Genomic DNA, 19,435 nt, shown 5'->3' with positions numbered 1-19,435 from the left:
ACTTCGAGCGAAACGGCCTGTTGGTCTTTTTTTTTTCTTTTCGTATCTTTGTCCCGTCAAATCACTGGACTATTGAAAAGTTGACCGTCTTTTTGCGTAGTTCTGAAATCCAAATCTCAGGTGCTGAAACCAGCGAAGAACATTGATGTTCATCTAATTGCGTTCACGGATAAGCGATATCATTCCCCAATTTTTCTATTATTTCTCACTATACCATATAACGTTTATCAACGATAGTGAAAGCGATGAATGTATCTCGCGCTAATATTTTGACCACTTAGACTTATCTTCTGCAGAAAAAATTCATCAATCCCCTTGTTAATTTGTCTCCTTGGTCTATCTTTAGGTCAATCGATCTTAAACGACCGGGTTCAGAAGCACGGGCGCGCAGACAGGAAGTCACCCTGCTGAGAATGCGCCCGCCTTGGAGAAGGGTTCAGGGCCGAAGCAACGCCCAGGCGGAACCTAGGAGACAGCACAAATACAAGCAGGGCCATCTGGGAAACAGAGAAAAAAAAAGCCAGTGACCACGATATCCCATTCTACTGGCGAGGGGCGTCTGCGGCCTTGAGGTTGAACCTGCTCCACCCTCGGTCACACCGAGATACTTCCATACCGTCTCACTGCCACGGGTGGATGCGGGTGCAACGGACCTGCTGACGAGGGCAGTCTCTCCTTTCCGTGCGTGACGGTGTGCATGCGATCAGAAAACAACCCAGGCGCCGTATCTTGCATCGGAGGTTTGCACCAGACGTCTCGTGTTCATGCGTACCAGGACCGAGGCAGGCTGTGTGGTCGCGTGCGTATTAGGACCAAGGGAGGCTGGGCTCAGTCCCCGGGTGGTCCAGCACAAATCCGAGAATCGTGGCACATCCGAAAAGTTAAGCCCCTATACACTGTCTGCTGCCCATAGAGTTTTCTAAAATTAACTGGAGGGGACACTGGCGCTGCGGTCATTCAGAGACCATGATGATGGGCAGTACAAGGATTTGCCTAGTCTTCGTACTTGCGAGCGGCGAATCGCACTTGCGGCTTTGTTTATTGCTGGTTTCGGTTTTGTTTCATAGAAAAGAACAGACCTTTTTACACGTCGTGACCCAATTTGAAATGGTAAGCCTAAAGGAATAAGGTTGTGAAGCGCAAACGCTGAAAATTTGCTAACTTATTTTTTGTGAAAAAAACAGCTCTAAGCCACACGAACACACACGAAGGCAGAAGCAGGCCAGAAGTATGAAAATTGGACAAATGTCTGTACTACCCATCATTCCCATGCTCACTGAAGCGCCGCGCGTTGCAGCTCTCATAGACACTAGCGCCAGAGTTCCCTCTAGTGTATGCTTAGGAAACCCTATGCTGTTGCGTATACCTTTTGCCTGAGATTATGCCACGAGCTTAGATGCAATGAGGAAATGAGAAACACGGTCTATGGATTCATTCACACAAACAAACACACACACACACACACACACACACACACACACACACACACACACACACACACACACACACACACACACAAATCGTGTTCTTGCGCTTGAATGATATAGAAGGTTATGTTACCGATTATGTCATTAGCAATTGGAAACTGTTCATTGGAAAGTTTTGAAAGGGGAAAAGAGGTGTTACCAAACCCTAATCACCCTTACCGCTCACATTTTTTATTTGCCCTTTACATTGCCCATAGCATTCCAAGGGCAAGTTTTGGGTACACAACCCGGCCCATACGTATTTTTTTTTCCAGAACGATATCTTAGAGTAAAAAAATTACGAACAACGGCGTGTCTCACTATTGCCAAAGAAGAAATCCGAGGCTGACGCACTTTGAACGCATCCATCACTGCATGGGGTTTGTTTCACAATGCATGACCATCAATTAGAGATTTCCTTATAGGCATTTAGAGTTCAGGGAACGCGAACCTCGTATGCCTGCAATCACAACGTTCAAGTGATAAGCTGGGCCAGTATTCTAAATAAAAGCGTCTTACGCTTAAGTATTTCGTAAAAGATTATTTCAGCCAATCACAATTCAAGTCATATACCTAGCGAAGCCGCCTGACCAATGGGAATGCGCACATACGAAAAAGAAACCTCGTTAACACGATCCCTGTGACAATTTGCCAAGCGTAGCTTTAGCTTAGCTTAATATATAGCCGTCTGTGTTTAGCCATTGCTGTCCTTATTCCTGCCCTCCCCCCTCGACACCCCTGTGGGCAGGCGTGTATAACGTATCTGTTCAGCATGCGAGCTTGGCTACATGTATAGTTTCTTGGCACCCAATCATTCACAACCTCACCGCGTGAAAATGATCGTGAGACTAGAACGGTAGCACATACCACCCGCTATCCGTATACTATATCCAGGTGTGGCGCGACTATACCAAACTGCAATGGCTGCCGGTGCTTTTCATTCCTTCCTTTGTCTCAACGCGACGCCCGCTTTACGCGCGGGCGCAGGAAAACGACCTTCGTTCGCACACCGCACGCTACCAGAAACCTCTCGCATTCTTTCTCTATGCAGATGGGGAGGCGACGGAGGAGAACAGCCGGCGGAGGCAGCATGCATACAGCTGTGGCGGTCGCGCGTCAATGGGGAATAACTCATTCTCCGCTGGAAGCGCGCCGCCGCGGATGCCAGACGGTGGAAGTCGTAAACCCCGGGCCGCTCTCTTCTTACTCGCCCAGGCGGCGTCTCAAGGACGGACAGGGGCGGCGTGGTGAACGTCCCCGCTGTGCACTTTGCACGCCGCAGACTGTCGGGGCAATAACACACGCAGCTGCACATGGGCCGCGAATCTAAACAATGCGGGCGCGATGCTAGGCGATATCTGACTGCTGTCCCGCCTCGAGGGACGGACGTGAGAAAAAAAACCGGGCCTGCAGTGGTCACGAAGATGTATTCTGACGCGCATGTTCTGACGCTGTAACAGTCGGTAAGAGCAGATTCCAGCCAATCTTGGGGTCGGACACCAAGATTCCTTCCCCCTTTCTTCTCTCTCCCTAATCCTGCTGTTTCCCTTTCACCAGGGTAGTCAACCGAACGTGTGCACCTCCTTGCCCTCGGTCCCTTTGTTTCCGCCATTCCTTGGAGAACAGCGAAAAAGCTCGAGTTTTTTCAGCAAACGAGTGTTGAGATTACGAGCGCCAATTAGATTCGACATCTGGGCCCATATTCACAAGAACACGATCTGAGCTGAAATAATGCTTCCGCTAATATTTCACCTACACGCGACGGTGTTCCCAACTTGAGTATGAGCAGACTATGATAAAGAGCACTTACGAAAGAAAATCTCCGCGAACTTGATCACTGGATGTTAAGCTGGCTAAGGTGCAGAAACTGGGTGACCTTACTGCAAATGTGCCGGAAGAAAATCTCGGTGGCTTCGGGAAAGAACGGCACTAAGTGCAGTGAGGGATAGCAACCTAGCCGCTAACTTTACGATGTTCCATTGTCTGAACAGGAAGGTATTAGAAATACCTGCGGTGACAGGCTGTTCGCGACAGTTTCTTTTGAGCATCGAGACCCTTTTCAAGAAAAGCCACTTGTCAAGTGATGGGGAAGGAAAGCGACGACGAACAGAAGGGAAGGATAAGTGCGGTGCAAGGAAAACCAGGCTTACAAAACATGGACACCAGGACGAGGAGAACGAGGTAAACATCGTCTCTTCTCATTCTTTCTGTGTTTCCTCTACGCGCCTGCCTTTCCCTTTACGCATGCCATCAACTTGTACCAAATGACTCAACCCTTTTGTCCATCTACGCAAGATTCCAACAAATGCCATCTTATAAAAAAGAGCGCATGGTAAGTAACGGTAATTCACACGAAAACGCGTGAAACCAGCATGTGATCGAAGCGCATACGTCAATTAGAGCTAACACACCAAGGCTCCAACGCGCGGATTCGATTCCCAGTCCCGGCGGACGCATTTCGGTGGGCGCGAAATGCAACACTGCAGAAGGGTCCTAAAGGGCCAGTTGGTACAGTATGCTGGACGGAGAAAGAGAAAGAAAGAAACACACGACTCAAGTGCTGTGCCATGTGTTCAATCTTTCTGCGTCCCGTTTTTCGCGCTGTTCTTCCCAGCAACAGCACTATTGCGTATTTAGGTTCAGCCCCCCCCCCCCCCCGGGCTCCCACTAAAAGAGCTCAAGGTGATCCAAGTCGACTTGCAATCATATCGCGGTTTCGGCTCATGCGAAATCCTAGAAGTTATTAAATTATGATAACGTGAGCACGCACCCAAACACAACTGGCTAAATGTGCAAGAAGCAATCAGGAACGCAGAATGACGTAACAGCCGTGGCCAACGAAGCCACTCACTACACACCTCTGCAACAGACCGTAAGGAAAAGCTACCTGCATGCCAGCACCTCCACACGGATGGAAGCCTTTCCTAAGCACTGAATGACATCGCCCACGATATAGACCACAGTGAGGACCACATGCGAACGATCGACGACAAACACGCATTCGTGATGTCACGATCCTATCGAAGAGCAGCCCGCGTTGCCACAGCCCAAGTGTCCGCGCCATCCCTGTCACACGGCGGAGAAGGAGACCCAAGCGGACAAGTACTACAGGAATGAAGATCCGCATACTGTGCCGCTTGCGACACCCTCTGAGCAGGCGATGGCCGCGGTCAACGTAGCAGAGCGCGTAGTGGGCTTGCTCGACCGAGCATGCGTTGTGCGAGTGCGTTTGTGTGCGTCAGCCGTCGGCACCGAAGTCCACTCCCTCACCGTCCTTCATTCACTGTCGCCTGGACGAAACGTCGTCGTCAGGGGGGGCGACACGACGTCGACCAGCACAATGGACGCGAGGCAGCATGCGAGGAGGCCTTCGGCCGCAAGAAGTCGGCCATTAGGTTCTTGAGGGGCGCGCGCGTGCTCGCGTCCGAGTTGCCCGCGTTTTCTCTGCTCGCCGCTATACAACTCGGCTCGGCCACTGGTCATTGTGAAGGGGGGCACGCAAGAAAGCGATGTGGAAGGTACGGGGGAGTGCACGCACGCCGCAGGCCAACGTACAAGTTGACCCATAGCGACGACAACGCTGCTGACTGCGTGCCTGCTCGTCGCGGTGCTGGCTGCAGCTTCAAGAAGGCCAGAGCCGCTCACGCACTGTTCTTCTGCCTTCGTGACCGCATCGTGTCTCGTGGAACCTCGGGTGAATCGCGCCCTTGCCGCCACTATACGTTCGCCGTCTTTACCCATCCGCGCTCCACAGAGATCGTGCTTCTTCAATTTCTCTATTGTATAAGAATGACTCGTGTAGTACTTCGCTCTTACAGCTGCAGAGTATTGCTTTCGTGACAAAGATCGTCATGATCGACGCATATGTTCCCCTTGAGCAATCGTGTTTGTGGAGCTGAAAAGGACTGCAATTTGAACACACGGATAGCACAGATACGCTTGCGTAAATCTATACTACACGTGCTGCCACGAGCGGGCACGGTTTGGCAGCGTACTAAAACACGTCCAACAGTACAAGAGAATTCAAACAGGCCATGGCAGAGTCACCGAAATTTTTGTAGTTTTCTGCGAAAGAATAGAAGCAGAGGGTCCATAAAGCCTTTACATATGTGAAAAAAAGTTGACTGTGAAGAAGTATTTTAGTGCGAAACAAGCCGCTTGCAATAAAACCCACCCACCGCTTGCGCTTGCCGTAGTGCATGTAATGGCGTGTGTGGCGTCATGTGCAGCGTCTTCTACCAATGTTTCAGCGGCTGCAAATCTTTAAATTTCGGTGCCAAGCTCAAGAAAGCTAGAATAATTCAATCTCAGGTGCAGCTGTCCACGGAACAATGTAGCTCACAGGAATGCAGACGCTCACACAGCAAGCTGCTTCTTACGTCACGGTTTCCGAGCGCGCCATTAGCTAGATTAATTGGCACATCTGCAGCAGCCGTATAGACGCAGCCTCCCATTTCGAATGGCTGGTAGGCTGCGTCCGTCGCTGCGAACGCGCAACTAAATATGTCTATTGTCGCTCGACTCTCGGGCCACCCGCGTGTTCATAAACATATTCCATTATAAGTCAAGTGTTCGATAAATTTCGCTAAAATTTCACCAGCTTACTTGCGACCTCCCAAGGATTCACCTACATAATGCAGGTTATCATTAAAAAATTGGGTGGCATGACACCTTCACGAACAACGCCTCAGAGTGAGTGTGAGGTAACATGAGGTCTTTACGCGACAGCCACTCCATAAAACTTGACTCATGTTAGACCTGCTCTCTCGGCTTTTTTGTTTTGTTTTGCCTGTCATTGCACCTAACACGGTAAGAATTTTTTTTTTTGTAGCATGTAAAGAAACCCACCATGCGACAAGTTATTTCCCCAGAAGCTCATTCTTCATACATCAAAGCTCGCTTTTTATTTCAGACAGGCGCCGGTAGAAGAGCACACAAGGCCGGACGTCCCGTATACGGCGACGATGAGAAATACACAATCGTATCGGCACAAATCGAATGGTGGCCCCCACGAAACGGCAGCTCACGGGACGCGTTCACTCTCTGTCTCTGTTAGAGCAGGAACAGAAAAGCCGAATGCGCCGTGACACGAAAGTAAACGTTGTAAGCTACACGACACGAAAACGTCGACGCGTATATAAATACGTCGCGTGGGGAGCACTGAACTCGTTGCACGCTGCAGTCGTCAAGCAGAAAACGAAATTGCTTCGAGCTTCGTTTTCTACGTACTGACCACATCGGCCGTCACGGGAGAGCTTCGCACAGATACAAAAAAAAAAACACACACACTCGAAGAACTGCGAAGGAGCACAACCCCGGAAGGGAATATCGAAAAACAAACACGCAGTCGAATTGGCCTTCCACGCGCGTGCTCCATCAAACGCGTTCACTACACACTGTGTATAACGGGTCTGGTCGGGCCGGGCAGCGCTCGAAGCCGACACCCTTCAGCCCGCATTAAACCGTTCGCCGAGCCTGAGCGGCGCGGCTCAATCTTTCGCATTAGCACCGTCCAACGCATTTCGACGTCGGGCGACGAGGCCCTGGCACGTCAGCTGTTTAGACACGCTGGCGCGGCTTCTGCGGCATGCTTCGGATGCGGCCCCCAGTGTGTGCGTCGGCGTGTGTTTGTGCTTGTCAGCGTGAGTGAGTGCGTGCACGCATTTTGTGTACGTGTCCATATCTTTTAAACCTGTACATCTTAGCTTGAGCGTGGGATGGAATCTCTACCGCGATAGAAGCATCTCAACGGAGGCGATAGAATTGTGCCCCGTGTAATTAGAATTAGGTGGATGGTGAAAAACACCGGATGGTCAAAATTTTTCAAACACTCTATAGTACGACGTTTCTCATTATAATATTATGGCTTGGGGACGTATTATGTGCGACTGTGCGTCATCATCATCATCATCAGCCTGCAGGACAAACGCCTCTCCCGTGTTCCGTCAGTTAACTCGGTCCTGTGCTTGCTGCTGCCAATTTATACCCGCAAACTTCTTAATCTCATTTGCCCACCTAACCTCCTGTCTCCCCCTAACTCGCTTGCCTTCTCTGGGAATCCAGTTAGTTACCCTTAATGACCAGCGGTTATCCTGTCTAGGCGTTACATATCCGGCCCATGTTCATTTCCTCTTCTTGATTTCAACTATGATATCCTTAACCCCCGTTTGTTCCCTAATCCACTCTGCTCTTTTCTTGTCTCTTAAGGTTACACCTACCATTTTTCCTTCCATTGCTCGCTGCGTCGTCCTCAATAGCTGAACCCTCTTTGTAAGTCTCCAGGTTTCTGCTCCGTAGCTAAGTACCGGCAAGATACAGCTGTTATATACCTTCCTCTTGTGGGATAGTGGCAATCTACCTGTCATAATTGGAGAGTGCTTGCCAAATGTGCTCCAGCCCATTCTTATTCTTCTAGTTACTTCAATCTCGTGGTTCAGCTTTGCGGTTATTACCTGCCCTAAGTATAGACATAGTCTTTTACATCTCGAAGTGCACTATTACCTATCTCGAAGCGCTGCTCTTCCGAGGTTGTTGTACATTACTTGTGTGTAATAAATGAGAATCATTTGTTTGCGTACTGAAATTACTTTTGGTATCTATCTATCTATCTATCTATCTATCTATCTATCTATCTATCTATCTATCTGTCCGTCTGTCTGTCTGTCTGTCTGTCTGTCTGTCTGTCTGTCTGTCTGTCTGTCTGTCTGTCTGTCTGTCACACACATTCACTGCGCGGTTCAGTATCGGCGAAGCGGGGCGCAAAGAAGCGAACGCGATCGTCCGCCGATCAGATTCCAGGTCTCCGGCAGCGATTTGCGCGGTGCCAACGAGGAACAGGTTTCGCGCAACGCTTGCGAGCCAGCGAGTGAGTGAGAGAGCGGCTCCAGATCGCTGCAGATCGCCTCGTGGCCAAGCGAGAGAACCCGCCGCCGCCGCCTCGGGCAACCACGAATACACGGTGCACAGCGAGCGAGGCCGAGTCGCCGGTGATTTCGCATGACCTCCAGCGGGTCCCCCTTTTCTCTCTTCCTTCCTTCCTGCAGCTCGAGGGGTGCTCGCCTATGCAAACACAAACATTCTACCACTCGACGGGTCCCTGTGCACAGCCATCGACGGCGCCAATACCTCGCTTCTCATGAGAAAGTTGTGGCCGGGAGTGTTTTTATAAAGTGGGACGGAAGAAGACGCTCTAAGCTATGTACATCCACGGTGGCGCTTTGCAAACGAAGTACTTACGTCAGTGTAGGACACCTTTTCTGTCATCCTGAAATTGCGTGCATTTGTCATCGCACTGACCCATTGTGGAATGTAAAGCAAACCAATCCATTCCTCCAATTCGCAAATGTGCACTTCAATGCTACAGTTAGCAGGAGCCGAGTGCATAATACACGTCGTAAGCATGCAGTCTTCCGTGTACTGCTAATAAAACAATACACCCGCAGCGGTAGTCAAGTGGTTAGTTATGGAGCGCGACCGCTGACCCGCAGGTCGCGGGATCAAACCCCGACCACGGCTGCCGCAATTATATATACGATGGAGGCGTAAATGCTCGTGGCCCGTGTACTTAGATTTGATTGATTTGTGGGGTTTAACGTCCCAAAACCACCATTTGATTATGAGAGACGCCGTAGTGGAGGGCTCCGGAAATTTTGACCACCTGGGGTTCTTTAACGTGCACCCAAATCTGAGTACACGGGCCTACAACATTTCCGCCTCCATCGGAAATGCAGCCGCCGCAGCCGGGAATCGAACCCGCGACCTGCGGGTCAGCAGCCGAGTACCTTAGCCACTAGACCACCGCGGCGGGGCGTACTTAGATTTAGGCGCACGTTAAAAGAGCCAGGTCATCGAAATACCCGGAGCCCTACACTATACGGCGTCTCTCTGAATCTTGTCGTGGTTTTGGGAAGTCAAAGCCCAACAATCATTATTAACCATACAATATTTAGGTATGCGCGTTTCTTTTCCCGCAAGCATGACATGACTGTAACTTTCTCGATGGCGATGAAATTGTGTACACCCCCGAAATCGGAATGAATATAATATCTGGGGTTTCACGCGCAAACACCATGATATCATTGTGAGGCCCGTCGTAGAGGACAGCCGCAGACATTTCGAGGATCTGGTGTTCTCGAACGTGCGCTGACGTCACATGGTACACGACGAACGTCTATCACTTCGCCTCCATTGAAATGCGACCGTCACATGCCGGTATCTACCCAGCGACTTCCGTGTCAACATACGAGCACCGCATAACCACTGTACCCCGATATTGCGAATGCTCACACTTCTTTATTTTCTTCATTCCCTTGCGGCAGGGTGGTTTCCATTCAATCCGTATAGCCAGTGAAAAGCAGCTGACTGTGGCATTGCGCGAGCACTCCAGGCATTTTGCACTTTCTGGTTTTGTGTCGAAATGCAGCGAACGGGTGCTGCTCAAGGAAAACAGCACGCTAAAGTCGCTGAGCTCATTGCCGTTGCGTGCCTTCTGGTGCTGACAATGAACACCACGCGCTCATTGCGCGTCGTTGTGAAAGACTGCGCGCTCGCAGACTACGGCATTCGCTCGAACGACAACAATCGGCATGAAGGCCTACACATTTCCTCGTATTCTCTGCTGTAAGGAATACTTTGAAAGAAAAAAAAAAGTTCACAAAACACTACAGGAATCGCGCTCGACATCAGTGTCCGGTTTTGTGTATCAATTTCTGTTGGAGCGGTCCTGTCACAAAGCACTGTTCCAGAAACAACACCAATGTAACGAAGTATTCATTGCGTGATACGCTAAAGACAGCATGGTCATATAAGCGTTGTGCGCCGGTAATATGCAATACTGATAGTCTGCACGTGGTTTCATGGACTCGTGTTACGAATTCGTATACTCTGGCATGACGCATCTGATGACGTAATAGCAGTATTACAACGTACAATTTAACGTGATCTGATGTTAACACCACCGCTGGAACGTTAGCGACCTCTGGGAATGATTAACAAAATAACTTGCATGCGATACAGTGATTACGTATACAGTGATCAGATACAGTGATCAGAAAATTTACGTTCGTCTTGTCAGTACTTCAACGTGGTGATTACAGTGACGCCAAGGCATGTCATTCATACATGCCAATTGGAAGCCCAAGCACCCGTGAGCGTGGAGCCGGCATGAGAACAAATGCTCAGCTTAACGGGTAGCACTTTTTTTTAAGCATGACTCGAACTTTGTTCAGCGTCAGTGCAGTGGAGGCTCAACGCTGGAATGACGCTGAACGCTAGAATGGACGCTGAAGAAATCGTCTATTCCAGCGTGCATCGTTAATTTGGGTCAGATGGCATTAAAGGAACATAGCTGCTAAAATGAGATTATAATTTACACATTTATGTATAGCACACCTCGATTCTCAAAGACGTAGGAATGATTCGCGCGCACTTCTGCGATTTCAGCGCGTAATATACATGCAGGCGCAAATACACGTCCTAAAGAAGAAAAAAATGGAGCGCTTGATAACGATGACTGATAGGGTGCCTATAACTAACGATGATGGTAATTATTCCTTCACTAGATCGCGGGCGTTCTAAGTACAGGTTTTCTTTTTCTTTCAAACAAAAAGCAGCAGCATTGATGCGTGCAGCGAAACTTTTGTCTCCACGTAACCAAGTTCTTGAAACAGTGACGATAAGAATTTTCGTATAGGCAGGAGTTCGGGACACTTACATATGTGCACCTTAGAAAAGCATATGCATATGAACGGCATAACACTGCGTGCAATAAAAAAAAAAGATGAGCGGCATCGAGCTGTTGCGCGACCGTTTCCGGGGAAAAGGGGATTTATGTCCGCACCTTTCAAACTCGACGAGGGAAAGCGAATGGTTTGCGTCGCATAGGATGCTCACGCCCATATAGCGAAGGCGAACGTCTATCACATGGTGTTAGATATATGGTCTATCAATCAGTCGGGCCAAGTCTCTGGTGCTGCTTTTTTTCTCTCGTTTCCTGTAGGCACGCTAGCATGCAGCTTAAGGGAAATCTAATACGTGGGCACCCAGCACACGGACTCGCGCTTTACCTGCGTGCATCAAGGACTCGCCGAACTGACGGGACGTGGGTGGGACGAAAGCGGCCGAAGCAAGCGCCCACAGTGGGAGTGAAAAACTTGAATACACGAAAGAAAAGGGATCTTTGATTCCATAAGGAACGTGGCGAAAAACTATGACGAACAGAAATACGCATGAAAGTGCAATAAATCTTAGTTTTATCGTGACGAGTGATGGATACGATGACCTATATTTATTCGTGGAAGTTGCGTGTCCCAAAATTCCATAGTGCACCATGATGACCCTTGTACAATTTCCATATATAGACTATTATGCAAGGCGCCATATATGGCTAAAGGGAATTGAGTAAATACGGCCATACATGGATACGTGTCACACATGGTCTAATATGCCCCATTGCTGGTATAATGATAAACGGATGAGGTCCACAAATTTATAAAAGCCACATAAACCTTTATATGCCTAATTTTATATACGGCCATATATGGAGTCGGCTAACGTGGAAGGCAAAACGAGGACGGCAGCTGACATTATTTACAGGTATATATATATATATATATATATATATATATATATATATATATATATATATATATATATATATATATATATATATATATATATATACAGCTGCCCTATAATTAACGACGCCGTGTACAACTGCTGTCCAGCCTTTTGATAGCTTTATATTTTTTTATGGAGTCATCCCTAACATGCTGCTTACTACACTGTGCCAACATGTTGCCAAAAACTTGGGCTGTGGGCGCCATTGTAAAAATACGCACATGTTCTCGGGCTTCGTCACCGTCTAAATGCGGTCACCACTGCCGGGACGAGCCGTGATCACAGATTATAGTAGTTGTGTATGACTGCACAATAGTCATGTCCCCCCCCCCACCAAAACACACACACACACACACACACACACACACACACACACACACACACACACACGCACGCACGCACGCACGCACGCACGCAGCCACTTCGAGGTGAATGACGGGGTCGTGGCAGAAAACGATTAGAAATACGCCGCATGAGAACCAGTAAGAAGTGCACACTCAAGCAATCGTCGCAGTGAAACAAAGTCAAATAAAAGGGAATATACATAAACAACGCATAGCTGAAGCCACTGAATTATCTTACGTATAAGAGCTTTTCCCCGTAGACGCCACGCATCCGCCCGCAGCGCCCGGTCCTCCATGATAGCAATCGCCGCTGTACTTAACGAAGCGCAACGCCATCACCGCGATCATCATCGAAAGGAAATAGAAATTACGAAAGATAGGCTTTATCAGTACGAGTTCCACGTTAAACCTCGCGTTGCTCTGAAATTAGTCCGTATATATCCGGATACGTTGCTGCGCACGTTTGTATGTTTACATGCGAATGCACCGACCGCACCCTCGTTCACTCGAAGACAAAAAAAAAAAAAACGTATACATGGGGGGGGGGGGGGGGTTCCTTTTGCTAAACAACTACAATAGTAATCTATATCGCGCAATTTTGTTATTGCCGCACGCTCGGTGATTCCCGGTCACAAACAGCGTGCCGGTTATCAGCTTTACTAGCACTCTAGCCCCGCCACGGTGGTCTATAGTGGCTAAGGTACTCGGCTGCCGACCCGCACGTCGCGGGATCAAATCACGGCTGTGGCGGCTGCATTTCTGATGGAGACGAAAATGTTGTAGGCCCGTGTGCTCAGATTTGGGTGCACGTTGAAGAACCCCAGGTCGTCGAAACTTCCAGAGCCCTCCACTACGGCGTTTCTGATAATCATATGGTGGTTTTGGCCGTTACACACCCGAAATCAATGAATTTACTAGCACCCTAGACAAAAAAGTACCCTCTAAAAATTATTTAGTAAAATGGGTGTCTTTTTGTCGTACAATAATAATTGTCACCCAGCTTGCTTGCTTGCCTATCCTTTTTTTTTTCTGAGAACTCGGTGCTGGCCACATTGGTATCAAAAACGCTGTGTCACGCCGTTAAGCGTATGTAGTTCGTAACCTGAAAGTGCTGGGATCGCGCCGATAATGCAAGAAAAGGAACACAAGACACCCTTTTCACTCGGTCATTTCTTATATCTCACAAGCTGGTTGCAGCATGGTGGAAACTACGGGGTGCACGGCGGCGGTATCCCGGCGCTACGCTCATAGGGCGTGTATTTTTGTTGGTCTGTAACTAGAATAAGGGCTTTTGTGCGTGCTCCTGTAATTTGAAACCAACTAAAAGTCCTTCGTTGTGATTGTTTTGAGGATCTCCGCTTTAGTATAGCATTTTTTTTTACTTCTCGCCAACAGTATCGATTAAATGGTTCCTTACACATACACAGATTGCGTTGAAAGATATGCCAGAAATTTATTCACTGAATGGGCATTGATTTAATAGCAGTCTTGAGAGAGCAATGATAAATTCATTGCATGCGGACAAACAAACGCAGGTCAAAAACGCGATGCGGAGGCTGTAAGATGTAGTGCGCGATCCTTGGAAAACATGTCTTCCTCCAGTGTAGTACAAGGAGGTTAAAAAAAAAAAAACGATGCTGGAGTGGAAGCTCCCGCAATGCTTTGCCAGCAATAATGAAGCCAGATTTTGTCCTCCAAAGGTCTCGGAAACATGCTCTTTTCCGGTGGTTCCCAGTTTAAGATCAAGTGGCTTTGACTGGATATAATGAAGCCTATGTTAATTATAAGATTTGTTTCCGATGAAATAACACGTACGTAAGGCTGAGTATCAGCGACCTAATCTGCAGTACAATTTGCCTTGAATGCAAGGGTTACTGAAGAAAACTGGTAACATAAAGACACACCTTGAGCACTATCCGACCCGAAAAGTTGTCATGTTAATCTTGCTGGGCGTGCGAGAAAAACGCTCTTTTTCAATCACCGAACGCAAACAGCTCATCATGCCCCTAGTAAGATGGCAGCTGCAGCAGCCATCTTACGGTGGGTATGGCTTCGCTTCTGGGCAAGAATTTTCACTCCGGCAATTTCTTTACACCTCTTCGGTGTAGTACCGTCTAGTTCATGCCAATTTTCGAAAGTTCAATTTTATCCGCAAGAGGCGAAGACGCTATCGTTAACTGTAGCGCTTCGCAATGAGTGCGGAGAAAGAGCCAGGGAGGACTGCATAACTAACAAAGGAGAACGAGCGGACTCTGAACTTACAAGTGGGCGTTTCAAAAAGAAAATGCAGGCAGAGTGTTGGCACCGAAAAAGCGCTGTGGTGGCAAAGGACGCCAACACATAGAGAGGCTGGACAAAGAACTTTTCGACCTGGTATTGCTTCGAAGGACTGTACACAGTTTCTTTCGCACAAACGAGATCCCCACTGTCACCAAGCTTACGCACCGCTTCGTAGAGCACAGCGAGCTGCTATGCGTGTCGACGGCAACTATGCACAGGATGTTGAAGAAGCTCGGCTTCCGATATAAGAAGCGGTCTCTGAATGTACTCTTCATAGAAACGACCCACATCGTGCAGCCTCACCGCCGCTTCGACTTGCAAAAGATTGCCGAGTTGCGGCGCCAGTGTAGGCCGATCTTTTACACGGACGAAGCATGGGTAAACGCTGGTCCCACGAGTAGGCAAGGCAAGTGCGGGTTTATGAAATCGCAGATACTGTCAATAAAGCGCGTTATCCGGCCTGTCTACAGGCCTCCAAGACCCTAGTGGGAAAGGCGGCTTGCTGCTATAAAGACGCATGCTGACAATTTGGATCTCTCCGTTTCATGCTGACTTTGTGCAGATCGTGGAAAAAATCTGTGGTGGCATCACGTTATTTGTATAACTGTAAATGAAAATCATTCACAATAACGCTGCGTTACACATCTATACACAGTGTCTGAGCAGTCAAGCGTCACATAATCTCCATGGGTATAAATAAGGTGGCAATTTTAGACCCCTGCTTCGACGGCACTTAGTAGGCACAGACATTCAGAAATTATGTCACCATGCATGATGACATAATTGCGGAATCCAAGGAAAGCAGGCCTGCTTTCCTTGGAGTGTGCATTCTGGCATACGCCATCATGAAAAAAATCCAGAGGTGTTAACCATGAGCAGCATTGCTTGAAAGCGACCAAATAACCCGTTAAAAACAGGTGACTGTCAGATCTTTTTATCGGATTCCGGGAGGCAATTGGCAGCGAAAGCTTCTCATACACAAACGAAGAAACCCCCTTCTTGAACATTGCAGTATGGTGCATTTGACATCAGGTAGAAACAAAAGGCTAACTTTTAAAAATATATCTGTTCTCCCGGCCGTATTCGAACTTCGCTCCACTGAGAGTCAAAGATGTCGCGGCAAGGGCACTCAACCGATTATTCGCAAGTTTCGTCACCTATAGGGGGCGCACAGGATGGTTCAATATGGCACCCACAGAGAGTATCGGAGTCGCTGAGCACATGTGCAGCCTGCGCTGCAGTGTTTTTTTTTTTTTTGCTTCGCGATGGCTCTACCCTTTTTGCAGTCGTATATTATGCGCCACCTATATGTGCTTCAGAAAATCGGATACGATGCCTCGTTGAAGGCGAAGAGGTCCTGAATGTTAAACATCACTTGCTGTAGCGTGTGATGTTGCTCTTCACTAAAGACGTGCCTTACGACCATTACGCGGTTTGTCACGCAAAACCCCAAATAGGCTTATAACATTCAGTATTTCTTTTTGCGTTCTCAGTTGTGACGGATTGTAAGGTTTCACTAAGTTATCACAATGCCAATGTTTTGACGCGTTTTTGAAACATGTCACAGCTTTGCCACAAAGGCGAATCAATGAACGCGATAGCAACAAAATCAGAAGGTCACGCGCCAAATGACAAGCAGATCGAAGCGTGCCCCGCGTTTCTCATGCACAAATGACGCACGAAACGTATTCACAGGTGCATATGAACGCGAATAAGCGCCTCAGTTGTTACTTCACTGTGTCGGAAAAGCGCACCCTTTTCGCAGACGGAGACTGTGCAACAATTGAAGTGGCCTTTGTGCGGCCGGTAACTACAAAAGAAACGTTCTAGCGAAAGCCCAACGCCAGCCAAGACGTACTATACGTGCAGATGCTATGAGCGCCGCTGCTACTCCGATACTCAATGAAAAAATTACGCTGGCGGCCGCGGGGTGGCGTGACAGTCTACGAAACTTGCGAATAGGCCACAGCTACAAATTTGCGCGTATTAATACAAAGCGGAGGAACTCGCCTTCGTGGTTGGTTGAAATCGGCCTAGCTTTCGTAGTGCTGTAACCAGCTTGCGAGATTCTCGACAGAGAAAAAAAAATGCGTGCCGTGGCAGAAAGACACCCCAAAAAGTGTAACCGGGTGCGCGGGGCGGGAGCGTTCACAGCGGTCAATCGTGAGCGCTCACTTTTCACCAACGTAACTCGGTCCTATACGATCGGAGCGCTGATTAAGCCACGACCATTCTACAGGACGTGCAAGAGAATGACATCACAGACAAGAGTTGCAAACGCGAGTGACGTTTCGGTGCAACATCGTGAGGCGGCTCGCCAGCGACTCGGCCAAGATTTCGCCAGCGCTAAAGTGTATACCAAACCACGGCGCGCCCATCGGTATACCAACCCCCTCGACGAAAAGGCCGACGCCTCGATTGACGAACGCTCTTTCCCAAAGTTCTCCGACGTGCGCCGTTAGCGGACTGCTTCAATGGGCAACGTCATGGGCCAGCGTCGACCTCTAGAATCACGTTGTATTCTCGAGGGGAGCGCTGTCTTCGTCTGAAAACGCATACACGCAGCGTCACGCCGCCCTGCCGACGTTTGACGGGGCGACTCACGCCGCCGCAGTCGTGTGTATACAAACAAGCTACGGCCTCAAAGCCAACGTTAGAAGTACCCACATGCAAGCTCTGCCTGCCTGGAGAGCAGGCTCACGCCTTGAAATCGACGGAACGCTGATATGCACTTCATGCTGCTGCATCGACAGGTATCAACCGCGTGTGTGTGTATACATAACGCTCGACGGGAGCGAGGAACGGAGGACGGCGTGTCGGAGTTCGCACTGCCACTGGCCGTGCACGGCTAACAAACTGGACGACGACGGCTTCCTCGTGACCTCATCGGGAGCACACGCCTTGTCCAAACGAAGGACAAGGTCCCTCCGCTACATAGCCGTTACGTCGGGCGTGCATTGTTGCTGGCGCGTGCACGGCGCCACGCGCCACTGTGCACTTCCAAGGTATGCACGTACATGTGTGCCGAATCTCAGCGGGGATTCCGGCCGCAGCGTCACAAGTGTCACACGCGAGGCTAGAGATAAAGGCGACTGCGAAGAACAAGAGTGTCAACGCCCTCGGTACAGAGGGGCCCAGTTTCTTCGTTCTCGCATCCTTGCTTCGTCATTACACTTCGTACCCCTTGCGTCCTCTCAACGCCTTGTCAATTGGCATGCTCCCGTTTTTTAATTGAGCCGAGGACAAGCCGCCGGCAACGCTTCTCTTTCTCGAGGGGCCGCGCAGAGACCAAAGAGGAAAAACGGAAGTGGGGATCGTCACGTGGACGAGGCCTCGCACTCGTTAAATGCTCCTCGTGTTTAATTAGCCTTTCTAGAGTAATTTGCTTACGGTTTTCGAAGTTAGAATAGGAAATTCTTACATGCAGCATTGGCAAGCTTTTAAAACACTGGTGCTTAGGTCCCGAAACTGCGCACTTGTTTAACTGCGTGAAGCCGGAGTCTCAGTAGTAGATAAAATTTGGACAAGGGCATGGTATTTAAGTCTGAGAACACGAATGTTTCGCGTTGACCAGGAGCCAAGCCCGCAACGTCGTGTTCAGGGGGAGTAACCGAGACACCGTAGCGGGGCATGATGTGAGCAGGTTGAGTGATGAATTTGTGTTCACGTTTGAATTTCTAATGTCCTCACTTCCGAGGCTAGTTGACCTTTTGCGTGCAACCACTTCGCTTACGTTGTTGCGTTACAATATATATATACGGTGTAATAGAGGTAACTACAGACACTATAGTAAGCATGCTAACTGCTGTATCGGAAGCAAAGTTATCTCGGTTAGACATATCGGAGGCACATATGACGCTCACACATGTTACGTCACGAGCTGAACCGAACAATAAAAGTAACTTCCTGTTCGCTGACAACTGTCACCGCTAAAGGGATTTTCGTGTAACGCGGACAGCTGACACTAACGCTTCTGCTGTCCAGTGAGAGCGCTTTCAAAGAAAGCATGAGCAGAAAGAAATCATTAGCTAAAGTCGCGATCATACAGGTCACGATTGAAAAAACAAAATAAAACGGCGCACGGCTACACCGCCGACATTCGTCGTGCTGTTAAAACAAAACAAAAAAAAAACCTATTGAAACAAAGCATAAGTGGAAAGTAAAATTGAGTGCTCGGAAAATATGTTGCGGTTGACGACCGCCCTACATAACCGCCACGCTCACACCTGTGGGGTCCCTAAAGGACCTCTCAGAGTTTCAAAAAAGCACCGAAGCGCTTAAAACGTGTACGAAAGCTTGTGAAGGCGCTCTTGGACCCACTTGCCCCTTTTTATTATGTTTAACGCAAAATTTCGGATCGTGCACTGACGTAAGAAGGTCGAAAGCAAAAAGTAGCAGCACCGTGCAGAAAAAGAGAAACCAACAAAAGTGTCTGCGGCATCCTCCTTTAAAAGCGTCCCAGAATACTGTTTTTTGGCGAAAGCGAAATTTTTACTCACGAGAAAGTACGCAAAAAAAAAGAAGAAGTGACACGAGAAGTTGTATACATGTGCCTTTCTGTACGTTTCGCCGTTAAAGGTCACGACAGCAATTCACAAATTATGCTACACAAGCAAACACCCATCCCGTGGTGAGGAAAAGTGCCGCGAAGACACGAAGTGAAATTAGGCAGCAAGAAAACAAGATACAAAACAAAAAAAAGAGAAAAGGCACAGAAGCGTGCGTTTT

General features: G+C 48.6%; 1 protein-coding gene across 7 annotated transcripts in view; it reads right to left on the bottom strand.

Annotated features, from left to right (window-relative positions):
• LOC119170568 (uncharacterized) overlaps positions 1 to 19,435 on the bottom strand; it is a 217,786-nt gene that overhangs the window by 141,754 nt on the left and 56,597 nt on the right. The window lies entirely within an intron of this gene.

Source organism: Rhipicephalus microplus, chromosome 2 (genome assembly GCF_043290135.1).
Source record: "Rhipicephalus microplus isolate Deutch F79 chromosome 2, USDA_Rmic, whole genome shotgun sequence".
Lineage (NCBI taxonomy): Eukaryota > Metazoa > Arthropoda > Arachnida > Ixodida > Ixodidae > Rhipicephalus > Rhipicephalus microplus.
Note: the sequence above shows the minus strand (reverse complement) of the source record. Positions and strands in the feature narration are given on the sequence as shown.